This window comes from Podarcis pityusensis, assembly GCF_964106645.2.
Source record: "Podarcis pityusensis genome assembly, chromosome: 4".
In the NCBI taxonomy this organism is placed as follows: Eukaryota; Metazoa; Chordata; class Lepidosauria; order Squamata; family Lacertidae; genus Podarcis; species Podarcis pityusensis.
In genome coordinates, this window is record NC_138027.1 from 27,656,735 (window position 1) to 27,678,060 (window position 21,326).

The window sequence follows — 21,326 nt, forward strand, 5'->3', positions numbered from 1 at the left end:
CAAGGTTGTTTTTGTGATAAGACCAACTTTGACTTGCTGATTATGGCAGGGGTAGGCAACCCAAGGCCCGGGGGCCAGATGCGGCCCAACTGTCTTCTCAATCCGACGTGCGGACAGTCCGGGAATCAGCGTGTTTTTACATGAGTAGAACGTGTCCTTTTATTTAAAATGCATCTCTGGGTTATTTGTGGGGCATAGGAATTCGTTCATTCCCCCCCCTTCAAAATATAGTCCAGCCCCCCACATGGTCTGAGGGACGGTGGACCAGCCCCCGGCTGAAAAAGGTTGCTGACCCCTGGATTATAGTCACTTTGTTTCAATATCTGTGCTGAGTTTCAATTTAACTATTACACTGTACTTACTACTTGTTGCAATGGAGCATAAGCAGCTGCTTTTTAAAAGCTTGGTTGGTAGGGTGGTTTATTTGTGTCAAGCAACCTGAACTTTTATAATATTTGATCAGCAAAGTACTCCCTTCAATTACTGAACATACCATTATTATCATCATTAACTTGTTGGCATCCGTCTGTCCTGAGAGACAACAGAGCGTATTTCTGGGGGTGAAGCAGCACTGAAGTGACCTCCCCTGTGGAACAGGCCTGGGCAGTGTGCATGGAGGTCCTGGGCTGCCCAGATGACAAGCCCCACTTGGCCTCACTGATGTAGTTCAATGAAAGCAGAGGAATGAATATGTTTGGCAGTAGCTTGGCTGCAGGAGTTGCCAGAAGAAGCACAAAAGCTGCCATCCAACCGTCTTAGGGACTCCACTCAGGCTTTGTGTAGGGTTTACTCCTTAGCCTTTTCTTCTCCCAAAGATGTCTCACAAGACAGTGAAGGTTTAGGATCAGAGTTTTCCTTTTCCTACATGGGCTACCTTCCTAGGTTGAGATCCATCTGCCCTTCACTTCCCTCTACAGCAGGCATGTCCAACAGGTAGAACGTGATCTACTGGTAGATCACTGGACATCTGTGGTAGATCACTGGTAGATCACTGGCTCCCTCCAAAGAAGCTGAACAACTGTGGCTCCCCTAAAAAAACCTCAACATTTAACCTCCTCCTTGAAAAAACTCAACAACTTTGACCTGAACCCCAAAAAAGGGGATAGATTACTGCCAGTTTTTAACTCTGAGAGTAGATCGCAGTCTCTTGGGAGTTGGCCACCCCTGCTCTACAGCATGTGCCAAAACCGCCTTCTTGACTGTTGGACCCACTATTGGTCTCGTCTGCTCAATCTGCCAGAGCCCATCTTTGTATGCAGGGGAAGTCCCTAACTCACTGAGGGTTTGAGACCCCTCAGCTGCCATTACCTGGTTTAGCTGGCCAGTCGAAACCGTTCCCAGCATGTGCCTGCAGTCTCATGCTTTTAGGAGCTACAGCTAAGAGCTGAGTGTAGTGTGAATGTTTATTATTACAGCCAGCATAGTAAAAACCAGAATTTCAGCATCATTTTTACATAAACATTAAAACAGTTAAAATGGAATCGATATACTAATTAAATAGATTTAAAATATGTACTGTATCCAAGGAAATATAAATACCATTAAAACTTTTTTTGTTTTTTGTTTTAAATAGAGCTGAGTGCAGGGTGGGGACCAGAGATGGACAAACTACCCCAGAAGGAGCATGACATGTCCCCCACCTGAGGTACTATCCCTCCCCTAACACTTATTATTATTATTATTATGTTAAATTTGTACACCGCCTTTCATTCAAAGATCACAGGTCAGTTCACAACATAAAAATACAAAATGAGAACACAAAATACATAATAAAAACAAAACAAACCATTGACCCTCCTCCCACAAACACATTTAAAAGGATGTAGAATGTTAATCAGCCAGAGGCCTGGTTAATGAGAAACATTTTCTCCTGGTGCTTAAAAATACATAATGTAGGCACCGGCTGAGTCTTCCTGGGAACAGCCACAAGCAGGGAGCCACTGCAGAAAAGGACCATTCTTGTGTTGCCACCCTCCAGACCTCTTGTGGAAGAGGAACATAAAGGAGGGTTTCAGGTGCTGATCTCAGTGTCTCAATAGGTTTCTATGGAGAGAATCAATCCTTGAGGTATTGTGGTCCTGAGCCGTTTTATAGGCTTTATAGGTCAAAACCAGCACTTTGACTTGGGGCCAAAAACTAGTTAGCAGCTAGTGGAGTTGGGCAAGGATCAATGTAGTATGTTCAAACCATCATGCTCCCGTGAGCAACCTGGCTGCTGAATTCTGCACCAGCTGAAGTTTCCAAACTGTCTTCAGGGGCAGCAGCCCTACATATAACACATTGCAGTAATCTAACCTTTTGTTGTTTAGTCCTGTCCGACTCTTCGTGACCTCATAGACCAGAGCACGCCAGGCACTCCTGTCTTCCACTGCCTCCCACAGTTTGGTCAAACTCATGCTGGTAGCTTTGAGAACACTGTCCAACCAACTCATCCTCTGTCGTCCCCTTCTCCTTCTGCCCTCGATCTTTCCCAACATCAGGGTCTTTTCCAGGGAGTCTTCTCTTCTCATGAGGTGGCCAAAGTATTGGAGCCTCAGCTTCACGATCTGTCCTTCCAGTGAGCACTAAGGGCTGATTTCCTTCAGAATGGATATGTTTGATCTTCTTGTAGTCCATGAAACTCTCAAGAGTTTCCTCCAGCACCATAATTCAAAAGCATCGATTCTTCGGCAATCAGCCTTCTCGATGGTCCAGCTCTCACTTCCATACATCACTACTGGGAAAAACATAGCTTTAACTATACGGACCTTTGTCGGCAAGGTGATGTCTCTGCTTTTTAAGATGCTGTCTAGGTTTGTCATTGCTTTTCTCCCAAGAAGCAGGCGTCTTTTAATTCCGTGGCTGCTGTCACCATCTGCAGTGATCATGGAGCCCAAGAAAGTAAAATCTCTCACTGCCTCCATTTCATCTCCTTCTATTTGCCAGGAGGTAGGTTACCAGAACACAGACACTGGCAGTTAGGCTATTCCTGTACAAATAGGCACACAGCTGGGCCACCAGCAGAAGACACTGATGGAAGACACTCCGCACCACCGAGGCCACGTGAGCCTTTAGGGACAGCAAGGGATCCAGAAGTATCCCCGAGCTATGTATCTGCTCCTTCAGATACTAAATACTGCTAACTTCCTTAAGCTGCAGTCCCGCACTTACCTGCGACGAAGTCCCATGGAACTCAACGGGGCTCAGACTGCACCGCGTAACTGAGATCTCATGCTCTGGTCACCGTGCACAAAAAAAGAATGAGGGGCTGCGAGCGAGACCTTCAGGCATGCACGATTGCAAACAGCGGGGTCAGGCTCGGAGGTGCTTTGCGGAGTGCGTCCGAAGTTTCATGCCTCTGTGGCTCCTTCCTTCTTAGACCCAATCTATTTAGGCGACCGTGGAATCCGCCGACGCGCTGTGTTGCGAAGGCAGCCACCCGCCTCGCGAGGGGGGAAAGAGTTGCCCCCACGCACCCCGCAGTCTCTGGGACGGCTGTTCAGCGTCGCTGTCCCCCCCTTTCTCCGTCTCCCAGCGCCACTTCCTTCCCGGTGTCTGCAGGGGTCGCTCCTGCCTCACTTTGGCGCCGGCCTCTCCCTGCCGCTCGGTGGCGGGGTCTGTCCGAGAGAAGCAGCCGCCGGAGACGAGTTGGCGCCATTTTGAAGCCGACGAGTGGGGAGGGGTGGGGGCGAGACGCACCGCGGCGAGCTGCGGAAGGGAGGGAGGCGGGTGCGCGGCGATTGGCTGCGGGGCCGAGCGGCGGCGGCGGCGGCTCCCCGAGCCTAGCGCGGCGGGGCCAGAGAGCGGAGCGGACGAGCTCGCTCTGCCTCGTCTTCACGAGAAGCAGCGGCGGCGGCGGCAGCCTCTGGGAAGGTAAGCGCAGCGCCCTCTTTCTCTAGGCGGGGAGGAAGCCCGTTTCGCGCCACCGCCAGCCCTTCGGCGATCGAGGCAGGCGGCAAACCCAGGAGGCGGCTGGGGGGTGGGGAGGAGGACTGCTTGCCCCCATGGCTCCTCTTCCAGCTCCCCCCCGGGGCCGCCATCCCTCCTTCGCCTCGGCCGTTCTCCGCAGATTGAACTTGTCGCCCTTTCCTCCGTGGGGCGATTGTGGGTCTGTGTGTGTGTTTTGGGGGGTGGCGGGAGGATGAGCAGCGTGGTGGCGGGTGACCTTGTCTGCCTTCCCCATCCCGCTTTAATGCACACATTTTATTTTTATTTTTTTTCCGCCTGCCCTTCCCCCGCCCCATTCTTCCCCTGCCCGGGTCCCCCTTTGCACAATCCTTATCTCTGGGAGAGAGACAGCAGCTGCAGGCGGCAGGAGGCTTTTGCACCTCAAATGTGGCGCGGCTGCCCTTTCCCCAGCCGCCCCAACAGAGCCGCTTTTTCCTTGCAAGACTTGAGCGGCTCCGAGAGCCCCGGAGCAGCCTTGTGCTTTGGCTTCCCTAGTTGGGCTAGTCCCCCCACCACCTCCTCCTCCTCCTCCTCCTCCTCGCAGAGGCACCCTGCCCCAGCTCAGCCCCTTCCTGCTGCCATTGGCTGGGGCCTGGTAAGGATGGCGGTGGAGGGAAGGGGAAAAAGGGACTCCAGGCTCGTTCCCCCACCTCCTTTTATGCTCTCTTAACTTGCCGTGCATTGGAGGCGTGTCGCTTTCTCTCTCTCTCTCTTTCTCTCTCCCTCCTTTACGGAGGAAGTGGGGTGGGCGCTGCTTGCCTCGATTATAACATATCCAAATCGTGCTAGTTTGCCTTGCACCCGTTGCTTCATATATTGAATAGAGGCCTCTCACACTTTTTCCTTCGGCCAGTGAGTTGCCATCATTGTGATAGGTCGCTCTCGGATAGCCTTTACTTTTTGAAAGAGAGTTTGTCTGATCCACGGATCCCGGACCTGAAATTTCAGCCTTGCAATGTAGTAAATAAAGATGCTTCTCTTCCCGCAGCTCTGCTCCTTTCATGGTTGATGGAGAAAAAAAAGATCAGGGGTGGGCATAGCCTTAGATCAACAAGATGACTAGTACAGCTCCTGCAGTGATATATATTTTGTTATTGTTAAAAGTAAAGGAATTCATAGGTGCACGTTATTTTCACTTTGCAATGATTTCTTGTGGAGACCTATAACTGCAATGTGAAGTATGTCTTGCACGGTCATGCTATTCATTAACTTGGATTTAATGCATTTTTGGATGACACTGCTTTTCTGTTACAGTTATAGGTGTGTTAATAATATTTTGTCAAATCCTACATGGGTAGTTCTGTTTACTGCTGCATTGTGAGGGATACTGTTAGCCCTGTGCAGATGTCTGCCGACAAGGTTCTGGCAGTTTGGTTTTCCTCTATCCTTCATGAGTAGATTGTGCCTTATACACAGAGGGTGGGCTCTGTACATGCAATCTAGGACTTGCATTTTGTACACACGCCGGCATTGTGCATAAGGTACAGTCTACACGTGGAAATCAGGGGTGGAGCTTATTGCAGCAATCCCACTTTGCATGTGTTAAGTATACTATTCTGAACGGGTGTAATGTCTTTAAATAGTATTCATTGGCAGCTAGCTGTGAAATCGGTTACTTCAGGAAAAACATAAATGCCATGCTTAAGTATTTGAGGCTGACTATACAAATTCGTATTTTGAGGCTGACTATACAAATTCGTATGCAGTATTGGTATCTTTTAATTAAGAAACAATTCCAAAATGTTTATTATTTTATTATTTTAAATTGGTCATAAATCTATATATAGCAGACTTGCAAATAGTGAACTGCCTGGTGATATTTGTCTAGTAACCACTTTCTGAAATCACACTTTGATGATGATAATAATAATTTATTATCTCCCCAGCCATTCTGGGCGGCTTCCAACAAATATTAAAAATACATTAAAATATCACACATTAAAAACTTCCCTAAACAGGGCTGCCTTCAGATGTCTTCTCAATGTCAGGTACCGTAGTTGTTTCTCTCTTTGACATCTGATGGGAGGGCGTTCCACAGGGCAGGTGCCACTACCGAGAAGGCCCTCTGCCTGGCTCCTTGTAGTTTTGCTTCTCACAGTGAGGGAACTGCCAGAAGGCCCTTGGCGCTGGACCTCAGTGTCCGGGCAGAACAATGGGGGTGGAGATGCTCCTTCACTACCTTTCTTCCCCTCCACTACCTAGTTGGAGTGTGTGATAGGGCAAATATGATTAAAGTAATGGTTGTATTTACCTAGGAGGGAAAGTGAGGGGGACTCATAGGTGGAACTTGCTCTTTATGTGCTGTGCTGAGTGTCCATACTGTCACTAGGAAGTTTGTGAATGAAGCTGTCCTTTTCCTCTCAAAGAGAGAGGGGAAAAACCTTGGTTGTGGTTCTTAGTTGTGGTATGTTCTCCCTAGGAAGTAAACTTGTCGCCTACTTCAAATGTCCCCTTAAGGAAAGGCAACTCTCTTTTAATTCTCCCATACCTTTTATCTGCTTTTATGTACTGCTTTTACTGCTAGGGGCAAGGGAGGAAGGTGGTTAGAGGGAGTGACTGTATCTGACTTCACTGTTTGCAAGGTCAGATGCAGTCTACTGCTCAGAATCAAAATGCTGGAGATCGTTTCAATGGATACTTTTCTTGTTAGTGCAGGTAAGAATGTAATCAGCTTGCATCCTTAAGTCAATGACCGTTTCTAAAACGTTGTTTACATTTGTAAGAGTTGTAGCACTATCTAAGGCTGTAACTATACACTTCCTTATTGGAAGTAAGCATAAGTGAAGTAAATGGGGCTTCTGAGTAGACATGTCTAGGATTGGACTGGAAGTTCCTGTGTAAATGTAGAAAATTCACCTATGGAGAGTCTTGCCATGAATTGAGTAGTGTGTCCTGTTAAACAGATTCAAGCTAAAATAAGACCTCCTTTCCCGCTGAAGCTCTTAAGAATAATGTTCATAATATTTCTTACTGTTCTTAAATGTTTAGGAATAGTATTGCTTGAGGAATTTGGTTTCTTATATTACAGTGCTACCTCTCTGGATGCGAACGGGATCCATTTCGGAGCCCCGTTCACATCCTGAAGCGAATGTTACACGCGACTGTGCGGGTCGCGTTTTGCGGCTTCCTTGCATGCGCGTGACGTCATTTTGAGCATCTGCACAAGCGGCGAAACCTGGAAGTAACATGTTCCATTACTTCCGGGTCGTCACGAAGTGCAATCCGAAAATGCTCAACCTGAAGCGTATTCATCCCGAGGTATGACTGTATCTGGCACTACTTACATTCTTGGAGCACAACTGTGATGGGACGATGAGCTGCTTGTGTGTAAAATCCTAGTCCCTCAGAGTTTGGTCAAGTTTGCAAACCTCTGTCTGTAACGGAGCCCCTTAAACATGGCTCCGTCAGTCGCTGGCAGATTCCGACAGTGGTTGCTTTCGGAATCGCTTCCAACATAAAAGCTCCTTAACGGAAACACGTCTTCTGGACTCTCTGCGTGACAGTTTCCGGCGAGGAGTGGGTGTCCCTACAGGAGGTCCTGAAACCTCCCCACTGTTTTCGCTGGAAGTGTCTCTGAGCCATCCCTCCAGCTCCCTTTCCCTCAGCTCAGCTCCTCTCCCCCTACTGGTTCCCTCTTCAGCTGCTGAGTCTCTCCCAACCTGTGTGAGCCCTTTCACTTCCCTTCCTTCCGATGGCAGTTCCCTGACATCCACCTCCCCTCCAGGGCCCCCTTCATCCCCTCTCGCCCCCTCCTCTACGGGCGGTGAGGAGGCAAAACCCCGGAATGAACTTCCTTCATCTTCCGATGTCCCGAACACTTCTCTCCACCTGTTGCGGTTCCTGGTCTCGAAGTACTCCTCCTCCTCAGAGTCCATCTCCCCTTCCCCTTCCGATTCCGAGAATCCTTCCAACTCCTCCTCCTCATCGGTGGTCCCAAAGTATTCCCTCCGGAACCTCTCCACAGGCTGAGGTTTCCTTGGGAACCTTTGATGGAACGTTTCTATCAATACCTCGTCATTGATATCTTCTGCCATTACCCAAGTGTTTTCTGACTCCGGTTCTCCTTCCCACGCTACCAAATACTCCACCTGATCCCCCTTCCATCTGGCGTCGAGGATTTCTGCCACATGGCTGCTGCATTCCCTTTCTTCTATGACCGGTCCCCGAGTGGCCATCCCTTCTCGTCCCCCCTCATACGGTGACAGTAACGACCTGTGAAATACTGGGTGCAGTTTCATGTGGTTGGGTAACCGGAGCCTGAAAGCCACTGGGTTGACCTGTTGAATGACCTCAAAGGGACCCAATCTCCTGGGTCTTAATTTCTTACAACCTCCTTTGAACGGCAACCCTTGGGTTGACAGCCACACCCTATCTCCCACCCTTATGGTTTCACCTTCCCTTCGGTTCTTGTCTGCCTGCCTCTTGTATTCTTCCTTCGCCCTTTCTAAGTTGAGTTGGAGCTGACGATGGATTGCTTCCATTTCTTCTACAAAATGCTCGGCTGCCGGGACACCCCATCTCTCCCCTTCTCCCCCTGGGAAAGCCCTGGGATGACACCCATAATTAGCCAAGAAGGGGCTCATCCCTGTGGACACATTCTCGGCATTGTTGTAGGCAAATTCCGCCAGCGCCAACTTTTCTACCCAGTCATTCTCTCTGTCATTGACATAACACCTCAGGTATTGCTGGAGGACCCCGTTTGCTCTTTCCGCCTGCCCGTTGGTTTCAGGGTGCCGGGCAGTCGAAAAGTTGACCTCCACCTGCAGTAAGCTCATGAGCTTCCTCCAGAACCTGGAAGTAAATTGTTTTCCTCGGTCTGAGACCACCCTCAATGGCACCCCGTGCAACCTAAAAATGTGTTCTACAAATAACTTCGCTGTCTCTTCCGCCGTGACTGCATGCGAGCAGGCTACAAAGTGGCACATCTTCGTTAGTAGGTCTACCACCACCATGATGGCTGTTTTCCCCTTGGACTTCGGCAGATCAGTCATAAAATCTATCGACACTGCCTCCCAAGGTCGTTCTGGGGTTGGTAAGGGTTCTAATAGCCCCGCCGGTGCCCGCCTCTCCCCTTTGGCTCGCTGGCATTGCTCACACCCTCTTACATACTCCCGTACATCTTCCCTCACCTTAGGCCACCAAAATTCCCTGGTGACCAACCACATGGTTTTGTGTTGTCCAAAATGCCCCGCCGTGGGGCTGTCGTGCAACTGCTTGAGTACCCTCCCCCTTAAGTCTCCTTCAGGGATATACAGTGCCCCTTTGTAATACAAAGCTCCATTTCTTTCCTCGAAACCCCCTGGTTCCTCTCCCTCACCCCTAAGACCTCTGAGCTTATTCTGGGCGTATTCATCATTCTCTGTTTCCTCTACCAGTTCTCTTTGTCCCACCAATGCCGCCCCACACACCCAGCGGTCCTCTGGAATGACATGTCTCTCTTCGGGTGCTCCCTCCCCCTCCAAATATTCAGGTTTGCGTGAGAGAGCGTCCGCCCTAATGTTCTCTGGGCCTGGCACGTAACAAATCTCAAAGTTAAATTTGGAGAACTCCTGGGCCCATCTCACTTGCCGTTGGTTGAGCACTCGTGCCGTCCTCCAATACTCTAGGTTCTTGTGGTCAGTGCACACTTGCACCTTATGTTGTGCGCCAATTAGCAGGTGCCTCCATCTCCGGAACGCCTCATGAATGGCTAGTAGTTCTCGGTCATACACCGTGTAGTTCCTCTCGGATTTGTTCAGCTTTCGCGAAAAAAAGGCACACGGTCTCCACTCTGACTCCTCCTTCCCTGGCTGCAGAAGCACCGCCCCAATAGCTCTGTCTGATGCGTCAGTTTCCACTCTCATCGGTTTTTGTAAATCCACATGCAGGAGTTGTTGTTCCGAGGCGAAGGCCCTTTTTAGTTCCTCAAATGCTCGCTCCGCCTCCTCAGTCCAAACGAACTTCTTCTTACTGCTGAGACAGTCCGTAATGGGCGCCGTCAGGTGGGCAAAGTTTCGGATGAACTTACGATAGAAGTTCCCAAATCCTAGGAACCTCTGCACATCCTTCCTTGTTTTGGGTGTTTTCCATTCCAGCACCGCCTGGACCTTGCCGGGATCCATGGCCAATCCCTTGTCTGACAGGCGATACCCCAGGAATTCCACCTCCTTGGTATGAAACTGACACTTCTCCAGTTTCACCCACAGCTGGTTGGCTTGCAGCCTGCTCAACACTTCTCTGACGTCTCTCACATGCTGCTCCTCATTCTCAGAATACACCAACACGTCGTCTAAGAAGGCCACACAATTCTTGTAAAGCAAAGGCCCCAGGACGTGGTTCATAAACGATTGAAAGCACGCGGAGCCTCCTTGTAGGCCGAAGGGCATAACTAAATATTCAAATGCCCCCAAAGGGGTGAACATGGTGGTTTTCCATTCATCCCCCTTCCTTATTCGTATCAGGTTGTACGCCCCCCTTAGGTCCAGTTTAGTAAAAATCTTTCCCTTCCTGACCCTTGTCAAAATGTCGTCAATCCTGGGCATAGGGAAAGCCACTGGTTCTGACACTGCATTTAAGGCCCTGAAGTCACACACAAGCCTCGGCTTGTTCGTGTTTTTTTTATCCACAAAAAACACTGGGCTGCCCCCCACCGCCCTGGACTCTCTGATGAACCCTCTCTTCAGGTTCTTGTCAATGAACTCTCTTAGCTCCTGCATCTCTCTGTCTGACATGGCGTACAGCTTGCCTACAGGGAGCTGTGCCCCAGGGAGTAAATTGATTTGACAGTCAAAGGGTCTATGCGGGGGTAGTTGGTCAGCTTCCCTTTCGCTGAAGACGTCGCGGAGATCTGCGTATTGTCGTGGTACCTTCACGTTCTCCGTTACTTCAGTCCCTGCTAGGGTGGCTTGGGCCCCTGCCAAACCCTTTCCCTCTTTGCAGTGTTCTAAGCAATGTGCTGAACCAAAAGAAACCACTCTCTGATGCCAGCCCACCAGCGGATCATGTAACGCTAGCCAGCTCATCCCCAATATAATGGGAGCTCCTCCCAAGGTGGCCACATTAAACGCTATCAGTTTGGTGTGCCTTGCCACCTTCATTATCATTGGGACGGTCTGCAAGCTGACTTCTCCTCCCAACAGCTCCCTGCCATCGATCGTGGTCACCTGCAGGGGGTTGCTTAAAGGGATCGTCTGTATCTGGTGTTCAGCTGCAAACTCTTTGCTCATGAAATTGCAGGAGCTGCCTGAGTCCAACAGCGCCTTTATCTTTAGAGGGTGTCCGTTTGGCAGCTCTAGCGCCACTTCTATCACTAGGGCGGGTTTAGGAGGTTCTGGCGTGGGCACTTTCACTGCTCTTTGGCCTGGCTGCTGTGCCCCGACGGTGGCAGCCAGGCGTTGGCTTTTACTTGCTTCGGTATTTCTTCCTCTCTTCCTTCCACAGCTCCTACCATCCCTTGCCATTCCTTCCTCTGGGGGCAGACTCTGGCAAAGTGACCTGGCTGTTGGCAGAGATAGCATTTCCGGGCGCCTTTTCCCTCCTTCTTTCCCCCCTCACTGGGCTTTGAAACTGCGCGCGCGCGCGCTGTTCCGATTTCCATCGGCTCTGCCGGCGGGAAAGTTGGCTCTGGAATGTCTGGAATGCGGAACTCCTTCCAACGTTCCCCCTTCCCTTCCCGCCTCTCCAATGCTCTCGCCTCCTGGCGCGCTCCTATGGTCAGCGCTGATTTGGTCAGCTGGTCCATAGACTCCGCCCTGGGCGCCCGGGAAAGTTCGTCTTTCACAGCCGAAGAAAGCCCTTCTTCAAAGAGCATTTGAATGGGTTCCGCCGATAGATCCCACCCCAATTTATGGATCAACATGGTGAACTCAGTCCAGTACTCACGGACAGATCGGCTCCCCTGTTTGCAAGCCATTAACTGTCTGCGGACCACTCCCTGTTCAATATCGCTGGAAAACATCAGATCCATGGCGCGAAAGAACTTCATCGTGTCCTTTAGGACGTCACTATTCGCTGCCATCAGGGGTCTAACCCAGTCTCTCGCCCCCTTTTCAAGATGCCCAATCACGAAAGCCACTCGTGATTCCTCGTCAGGGAATTCATCAAACTGCAGATTGAGGGCATATTGCATCTCTGTCCGAAAGCCATGATAGTCTTTGGGCTCCCCCCCAAACTTCTGCACCAATCCTGGTACCTTTCTGACGAGCTGGGTGTCTTTCCCCTTTTTGTCTGCATCCTGAGCCCTCCTCTCCTCAAGCCTCGCCGTCTGCAGCGCTAGCTGGACCTCCAACACCCGGTACCTTTCTTCCAGGCTTGGACCCGCTTCAGCTCCTGCTTCTCCGGTTCCGGCTGGGTTGCTCATGATGCCTTCTCCTGCACAAGCTGCTCACGAAGACTGTCGGAATGCTGTGATGGGACGATGAGCTGCTTGTGTGTAAAATCCTAGTCCCTCAGAGTTTGGTCAAGTTTGCAAACCTCTGTCTGTAACGGAGCCCCTTAAACATGGCTCCGTCAGTCGCTGGCAGATTCCGACAGTGGTTGCTTTCGGAATCGCTTCCAACATAAAAGCTCCTTAACGGAAACACGTCTTCTGGACTCTCTGCGTGACAGTTTCCGGCGAGGAGTGGGTGTCCCTACAGGAGGTCCTGAAACCTCCCCACTGTTTTCGCTGGAAGTGTCTCTGAGCCATCCCTCCAGCTCCCTTTCCCTCAGCTCAGCTCCTCTCCCCCTACTGGTTCCCTCTTCAGCTGCTGAGTCTCTCCCAACCTGTGTGAGCCCTTTCACTTCCCTTCCTTCCGATGGCAGTTCCCTGACAACAACCTTGTGCTTCATTGCTTTATCATTATAAAAGAGTTTATAATGAGGTTAAAATATAGTTTGGTGGTAGTCTAATATTAGAAATAGAGAAAATATATGACTGAATTTTCAACTGATGGCAAACACATTGGAATGTAGCCCTTTCAAGAGTTCTTGCCCATTTATTCTATTGAAAAAAACATTTGCAGAATCCAGACAGAGGAGGAAAGTGGATCAGAAAGTGTTCCATGCTGTGTTTGCGATAACCTCACCATTTCTCTAATGGTGATAGAGTTCTTTCAATGGCTTAGAGCTCCACATTCCCCATAGTATAGAGTGTAGGATCCATGTAGTAACCGCAGAGACATAGATAGATTTGTGATGGGTAGCTTGATTGCATGACATTACCTTCTGTGTGATATGGTGTGACTATTTCTGATATCATAAAATGACTAGTTAGGCTACTAGAGGAGGCAGATAATTTAGTTGGGAAGTCCAGGAAGCCAAATTTAGATTGCTACATGGGTTAAGACCAGATTCTCATAGTGAGATGACAGGCAAAGCTGTGAAGTCTCAATGCATGAATGTAATGCGGGTGTTAGAATAAAGAATTTAAATCAATTAAAAAACAAGGGATGTTTTGGGGGAGGGAGCACATATGTAGAACTGCAATATAACTCATTTGCTGGTGCTCCTTCTAATGCAAAGCTGATCAGGTTAAGGAAACGGGGACAATTTATTTTCTCAAAGCATTGATGGATGGATAGATGCTAAAATCAGTGCATTCAAACTGAGATCTCAGTGTGAAGATTAAATGTAATGTCTACAAAAATATGTAGAAACAAAGAGTAAAGAAACATATATGTCTATTTCCTGATGATAAGAGAGCCAAAACAGGTGACTTGTGGCACCTGAAACTGAAAGTATACTTACATAAAAATTATTGAGAGAACCAAGTAAACTTACGTTGACAGTATTGTTGCTCTGCATGTTAAATAAATCAGGAATTGTAAGGTAGGGATGGAGATCCTGCACCTCTTTTTCTAGTAAAAAAAGCACTGTCCCAGTGTCAGGGGAAAACAATCACAGTAAGTTTTTGGAGGTGTATTGTCTACTTCAATGAAACTTTCAATGTATTGTGGGGTAGAAGTGCAACCCCAGAAAATATTTTTGTCTGTGGTGTAAGAAGAAGTGTGTTTGACAATACTCAAACACTAAGAGCCAGAAAACACTTATTTCTGGGTGTTTTCCTAAACCCATTTAGAAATTTGCAAGAAAGTTGTCCTAGGTTAGAGAAATGTCCCCAAAACAACATGATATGGTTTGTGCCAACCTATTGACACTTGCTCAATAATCATGAGTTGTTTTGCTCTCTGTAAAATGAATGAAAATACTGTCGGCCAAAGTTGTGTCATTCTAGATAGATCTGCGCTGCAACAGTGGGTCCTTGGAGTAGTGATTGCAAATTTGGTTAATCCGTTGTCATGTAACTGCAAACGTGTTTGATCTCAGTGTTCTTTGGTGATGTGTCCCTGACCATTTTTCTATGAAAAAATTATAACAGTGACTAGGATAGTAAATACACCCTAATGGCAAAATGTGATTCATTTTGGGAGCATTGTATGCTACAGATTTTCTTTTGTTTCCAGTAGAAAAATGGTAAGTGGTAAGTGCTGAAGTTTGGAGATGCTGTGTGGGTGATAGTTTGTGTCCTAGAATGACTACTTTTTAGATCTGCCTATTGTGAATTGCACAGTGAAAAGTGACCCAGGGGGTGCTTTCACCCCCACAAAATTGAATGGTTAAAGTGTGCTGTTTTTTTCCTACCTTACTTTGCAGCCTGGCTTCAGCTCCAGATGAGCTGCCAAGGAAGATCTTCTTTGCTCAAAGCAGTATTTGGTTGCACTAGGGTGGGAACTGGGGTAGCTTTTAGATGTTGGACAACAATTCCCATCATCCCTGACCATTGGCCATCCTGGCTGGGAATGATGGGAGCTGTAGTTAATCCTACCCCTATTGACTGTAATCTGGCCCATGGGTTGGAAGTTCTGTCCCACCATAATAAAGGAAACAAACTTATCCACAGAATTGTTATACAGTGGTACCTCGGGTTACATACGCTTCAGGTTACAGACTCCGCTAACCCAGAAATAGTACCTCGGGTTAAGAACTTTGCTTCAGGATGAGAACAGAAATTGCGTGGCAGCAGCACGGCAGCAGCAGGAGGCCCCATTAGCTAAATTGGTGCTTCAGGTTAAGAACAGTTTCAGGTTAAGAACGGACCTCCGGAACGAATTAAGTACTTAACCCGAGGTACCACTGTATGTAGAAATTCCAGCTAAATAAGTACTAAATGCACTGTATTGTCAGCTCATTGACTGACAGTTGGATGGTATATATAAAGTAAATCAAGGAGCCACCTTGTTGATATAATAAAATTGACTGGGAAATGTCATTGTGATAAACCCAGAAGCTTAGACACAATAAATAATTGCAGATTTGGGTTTACAAGAGTTATGATTAAATCCCAAGTGGTGCCTTGAATTTGATGTGAAATATCTTGTTCAACTGCTTCAAAACAGTGAGTGTAACACCACCAAACTTTCTGCTGAGTGGGAAATTGTCAAGAAAGTCACAGTTATATTTATAATGTACTATTTCTTGAAATTGCTGTTAAATTGCAGTCAAGGAGGCTGTAGAAAGAAATGTGACTTGCATTAAAAGCTGTACAAATGAAGCATCGCTAAAATGAGAAAAATAAAAAGCACAAATTATGGCATAGTAAATGTAAGTTGACAGTAAGGCAGGCCAAGAAAGTACTTGTGGAACAAACTGATACTATTAAAAAGTGAACGCACTAGAAGTAGGAAACTCTCTGGAGAAAGATGTCAGTATAAAAGAAAACACTGAAGGAAGGGAAGGAAATTGCAGGGAAGCTAAACAAATTCTTGAACATATGTTAAATTGCAAGGATGTTTGGGAGAGAGAAGCCCATATGTGAAGCAGTGTTTTGGGGAAGTGAATTGTGAAGAACTGTGTAAAATGGGGATGAAAGAGGATAAAGTTGTAGAACTGACTGAAAAATTAAAAAGAAACTAGCCTTCGGGGTCTGTTGGTGTCCACATTTCAGTTCTTAAAAGAACTCCAAAGATCAAAGTAACGAAGTATATTTGTAGATTGCAGAGATGTTTTCAGAATGGTGCAATCTCAAGCAGACTCTGAAAAGCAGAGGATATTCCCTGTGTGGGGTTGTTGGGCAACAAAATGGTAGGGAGACTGAATGTAAGGATGTGTCAAGTGATGCGCACTAACCAAATCTGCTGGTGGGTCTGAACTGACCGTGGCTGTGAAGAAGCTTAATTATATGCATTTTTGGTACAGCATTAACAAAAACACCATGCACATCCCCAAACAACTAATTTCATAAATGATATTGTAAAGCTGGAAAACATACAGGAAAGGGCAGTGGGAAGGGCAATGCAACCCCCTAATCTACTGCGCTGGAGGGGATTTAGATGTCCACCTTGGGCACCTCCATTGGCAGCAGAACCCAACTGGCAATGGAGGTGTCCACCAAGGGCCAGGGTTAGAAACACTTTCCCACTTGTTCCTTCTGCCCTGCCCTGACCTGCCCTATACAAACAGTGGGGTTGAACTGAGACTGAGTTATGAAAATGCCTGGTAAAAATCTCATTTCTGCCATGAACTCACTATTATGAATTTATAGAAATATATACAGCATTATTCTAGTATAACACAGTATTCAGGCTAAAAACAACTCACAAAATCAGTTTATAAAACATACCTATGCAATAATGCAAGGTACAGGCACAATTGTTAAAAACACCTTAAGGCAAGTGATCAGACCATTAAAAATGGTCCTATCAGATCATGCCTGCTAGAATAAAAAGTGTCTAAACTGTTTTGCAAAAGGCTGAAAGAGAGGAGGCTTGATGTTAACTCCCCAAGGCAGGAAGTTCCATAATCTGAGTATGTCCACAACCAATTGTCTGTCCTCAACTGATGGGATGTGGACACTAAATACTATTGTCTTAGATAAGTCACTTTCAGCCTTGGCTTCAGCCATGCATCTGCAACATGGCAATAAGAACATTGACTATAGCATTACAGTGGTACCTCAGGTTACATACGCTTCAGGTTACATACGCTTCAGGTTACGGACTCCGCTAACCCAGAAATAGTGCTTCAGGTTAAGAACTTTGCTTCAGGATGAGAACAGAAATCGTGCTCTGGCGGTGCGGCGGCAGCAGGAGGCCCCATTAGCTAAAGTGGTGCTTCAGGTTAAGAACAGTTTCAGGTTAAGAACGGACCTCCGGAACGAATTAAATACTTAACCCGAGGTACCACTGTACAAGGCTATTATAGGCTTGAAACCACTTGCAACCAACCAAGAGACACTTTACACAATGGCTCTAGGTCTTGATGCCACCCGAAAAAGTCTCTGCTAGTGGTCTGGAGACAATCAGGAACAGTCTGAGATGTGGTGAATCAGCAAAAATTGAGTAGGTTTAGGAAGTCTCTGTGGCAGGTTGCTTTTGCTTAAGTTTTGGTGATTTCTCCCATCATTTGATTCTTTGCCATTTCCTCACACTATGTCCCAGACTATATACCTGAGTGACCCCTGACCACTTGGAGGGGCTTTTCATGGGATGCAATGGGAAGGGAGGAAGCAAATCCTAAGCAGCCTTGAACTTAGGGTGTGCCACCATTGAAACTGAAGTAAAGTCACCAGATCAGAACATTTTTTAAATAGTCAAATCACTTTCTCCAGCACTTACTGAATTCCACTACCTTCTGTCCTGGACTGAAAAAAGAGGTCCTCATCTCTGACCTATCAGTATTTTCAGTGATTTGTTATGAAGACCTATGACTTCGTATACAAAAGACTCTTTGTATCCACACAAAAGGTTAGGGGAAGAGTTGCAATATTTTTTTGATTAAGGATTGTCATCGCAGCTGATGAGTTTTGTTTCTAGCCTACATAGCTGGTTTCACATATATCTAAATTCTATATAGGTCCTAGTGATTGCATTATGATATTCTTCAGTGAGACATTTGAACTCACATTGTAGGTAGTATTTTTGCCAGACTTGATGGACTAGGATGAAATCTTATTTCTCTGCAAAACAGGGTTGTCAGCATAGACTATATAAATTGGTGCCAGTCAGATGTAAAATGGAACTATATAGAGTTAATAGCAATCTTTGTTGTCCTTTGCTCACATTTGCCTCCTTTCTGTTGTTAAATATTTGAAACTGTGTGGCAAGTTAATAGAGCTGTGTGAGAGAGGTTCCTTTTCAAGGTTCCTTTATGAAGGTTACTTATTACTAATAATGTTTGATTTCTTGGGGATCATTGTGGTGAGCTTCAGTTGGCTAGTAATTTGTTGCTTTAGAATGCTATCAACTGATTAAGCCCTGAAAGTTGTATGAATCTGAGGATTGTGGTTAACTACTGTATCTTCAGGAATATGATGGATTCCAAGTCACAGACAGGTAATTTATTGTGGGGTTTTTTGCTACTCTCTTTCGGAGAGAAGTTTTTCAAGCATTCAGTGTTGGGGGGTGGGCAATCAATATTGCTTAGCTTTTTAAGAAGGCTTTCCCTGAATAGTGAATCAGCCATTTTATATTGCATGTTATGCAGAGTTTTGAAATTTGATGCTTTAAAAATCTGTTTGTAGATTGTTATGAATGTTTGTTGGGAAGCAGTTTATAAATCTTAAATAAAACATTCTTTAAAACTTAAATATGTCTTGGACACTTGTTCAGTGGCATGAAAAATACAAAACCAAATGTTTGTAGCCTCTTTTTTCTGTTTTTAAAAGCAAGTGACTTCCAGTTACTGTAAAATTTGACACATTCCAAGTTTAGCTTCCATTGTGTATGGAAGACAGTTGGAATTTAGATACCCTATCGAGAGCCAGTGTGGTGTAGTGGTTAAGAGCGGTAGTCTCCTAATCTGCGGAACCGGGTTTGCGTCTCCGCTCCTCCACATGCAGCTGCTGGGTGACCTTGGGCCAGTCACACTTCCTTGAAGTCTCTCAGCCCCACTCACCTCACAGAGTGTTTGTTGTGGGGGAGGAAGGGAAAGGAGAATGTTAGCCGCTATGAGACTCCTTAAAGGGAGTGAAAGGTGGGATATCAAATCCAAACTCCTCCTCCTCCTTCTTCTTCTTCTTCTTCTTCTTCTTCTTCTTCTTCTTCTTCTTCTATGGCATGTATTTTTAGGTAACAAACAGCTTTTTAATCTGCTTTTGAATTCATTTATTCTGGAATTGGTTGCCTTGAGTGTGAAAATTTTGAGATAAACATGCTTGACTCTATAAATTAATTTGCGGGGAAAGGGACTGAATTCTTATTGAGTTTACGTTATTATTGGTTGTTATTGCTTCTGTGTAGATCCAAGATGGTGCTTGGAATGAAAACTGGGATTCTTGAATACTACTAATCTGTGGAACACAACAACATGCAACCCGAAATGTCAGTTGTATATCACACACTTCAATGGGTTGGCTTTTCCCATGCCACCCTTACAGCTTGGGAACCAATAATTTTGATACTGGAAAAACTCCACTTAATAGGTGTTACGCCTTCATTGGTTTAAGTGACTTCTTGTAAGTCATGATTTGTGAAAATTCTTTGCATGGCTTTTAATGCAGGCAGTTTTAACCTTTAAAGCCCTATACGGCCTAGGACCCTCGTACCTACGGGACCGCCTCTCCTGGTATGCCCCACAGAGAAACTTACGGTCTTCAAATAAAAACATCTTGAAGGTCCCAGGCCACAGAGAAGTTAGGCTGGCCTCAACTAGAGCCAGGGCTTCTTCGGCTGTGGCTCTGATCTGGTGGAACACTCTGTCACAAGAGACCAGGGCCCTACGGGACTTGACATCTTTCTGCAGGGCCTGCAAGACAGAGCTGTTCCACCAGGCCTTTGGCCAGGGCACAGCCTGACTCCCTCCCTCAGCAATCTTCGCGGAGCTCTGGCCCAATGGTTGCCAGTGGCTTGAATTAATTAATTTTATAATGAATGATTTTAGAGTGTTGTTTATGCTGTACTTTTATACTGTTTTATTGTTGTTAGCCGCCCTGAGCCTGGCTTCGGCTGGGGAGGGCGGGATATAAATAAAATTTATTATTATTATTATTATTATTTTCCTTTATCTGTGTACTGATGACTTTCCCCCCACATCTATTCTATAGGTATGCCCTATAGAAGTGTTCCCTGAAGAGCTGGTGTGGGCAACCTGTGATCCTTGGCCAAAAATTATGTGACTCCTGAACTTTAAAAAAGCACATATCAGCAATTAGTTCAGACCTCAGCAATCTGTTACTGCCTCAGCAAACCGCTGGATAAGAAAAGTGGGGAGAAAGTGCAGCAACTTATAAATTATCCCTGAGGGAACATGCCCCTGGACAGAAAAAAGATTGTCCACATGTGCTAGAAGGGTTCGGTATTAAGAGTTCAGAGTAGTTTATTCCCCTGTGTTTCTAAGTTTTTTGATCTAGATTATTTAAATTCTTTTTGTGGCCTTGCTGCTGAGCAGTATGCCCTGTGGCATGCTGGGAGCATGCTTTTTGGAGACTGGATCCATGTCTTCAGTTCTGAGGGGAAGAGGTTAAGAGGGTATGTTAAACTACAGCTCTCAGTTCCCCCAAGTTCAGACATAACAAGCATCAGTGGTTAGTTAGCGGAAGCTTCTCCTGCAGTGTGAGAAACTCAGATATATAAGCTAATCGCCAAATAGTACATTAAACCTAGGTTACAGTCATCACATGTGACTAGATTGTGTCTAGGTGCCTTTGCAGGGGGTGGTGATGATGATGATTGATGGGATATAAAAGGGTGGGATATAAATGCAATACATAAGGTCTTCTGCTTATGTGATTAAGAAAGCTGGAGGGGCCAGCCAGATGGAGATGTCACTTGTCATCCTGGCATCCAGAGATCTCCATGTAGTCACAATTGGACCCGTACCTGTTGCAAAACACACCTGGTGCCTGGATAATTTTGAACACTGTTCCTGATTCTGTGAGGGGAAGCAGAAGTGGAAAGCACATGAACCTGAGCCTTGCACCTGTGGGAGAAAACCATGTATTCCACTTACATCCCAAACCAGACTTACGCTTGTACCGTTTCAATCTTTTATCTAAGTAGCAGAACCTCTAGTAGTGAGTGAGGCCTATTTGAGCATGGGGAGAAGGAAGTTGGATCGAGGATGGTACTAAAGGCTTCACAAGGTTCTCACACCCACATCTGTTCTCCTATTCTTTCTCTTCAGCAGAAATATCTCAAAACCTTGAGTTTCGGCAAGGATATCAATGCTCAAGCTACTTCAAACTGGAAATTAGTGTCGCTGCTTTTCCCAGGATGGCCATTCGTTACTTTTTCTTGCACCTACTATGGCACAGTAGGTTCAGGAGGTAGAACAATCGCCATAACCATGGTTTGTCAATTTCAACATCACACCGTAACAAAGCTATGCTTCTAAATCTGCTTCCAAAAGATGGCATCACTTTTTAATTAGCTGGTCACTCTTGAACCATGGTTTCTCAATGTCAGTATCATGTCAAGCCACATTTAAGCTTTACAACTCATGATTTG

General features: G+C 46.4%; 1 protein-coding gene across 1 annotated transcript in view; it reads left to right on the forward strand.

The window, feature by feature from the left end:
- The first annotated feature begins 3,698 nt into the window (after positions 1-3,698).
- PDS5B (PDS5 cohesin associated factor B) overlaps positions 3,699-21,326 on the forward strand; it is a 79,953-nt gene continuing 62,325 nt past the window's right edge. The window contains exon 1 of the mRNA XM_081004037.1: positions 3,699-3,852. The gene's annotated coding sequence lies outside the window, so the exon portion shown is untranslated. The remainder of the gene's footprint in view (positions 3,853-21,326) is intronic.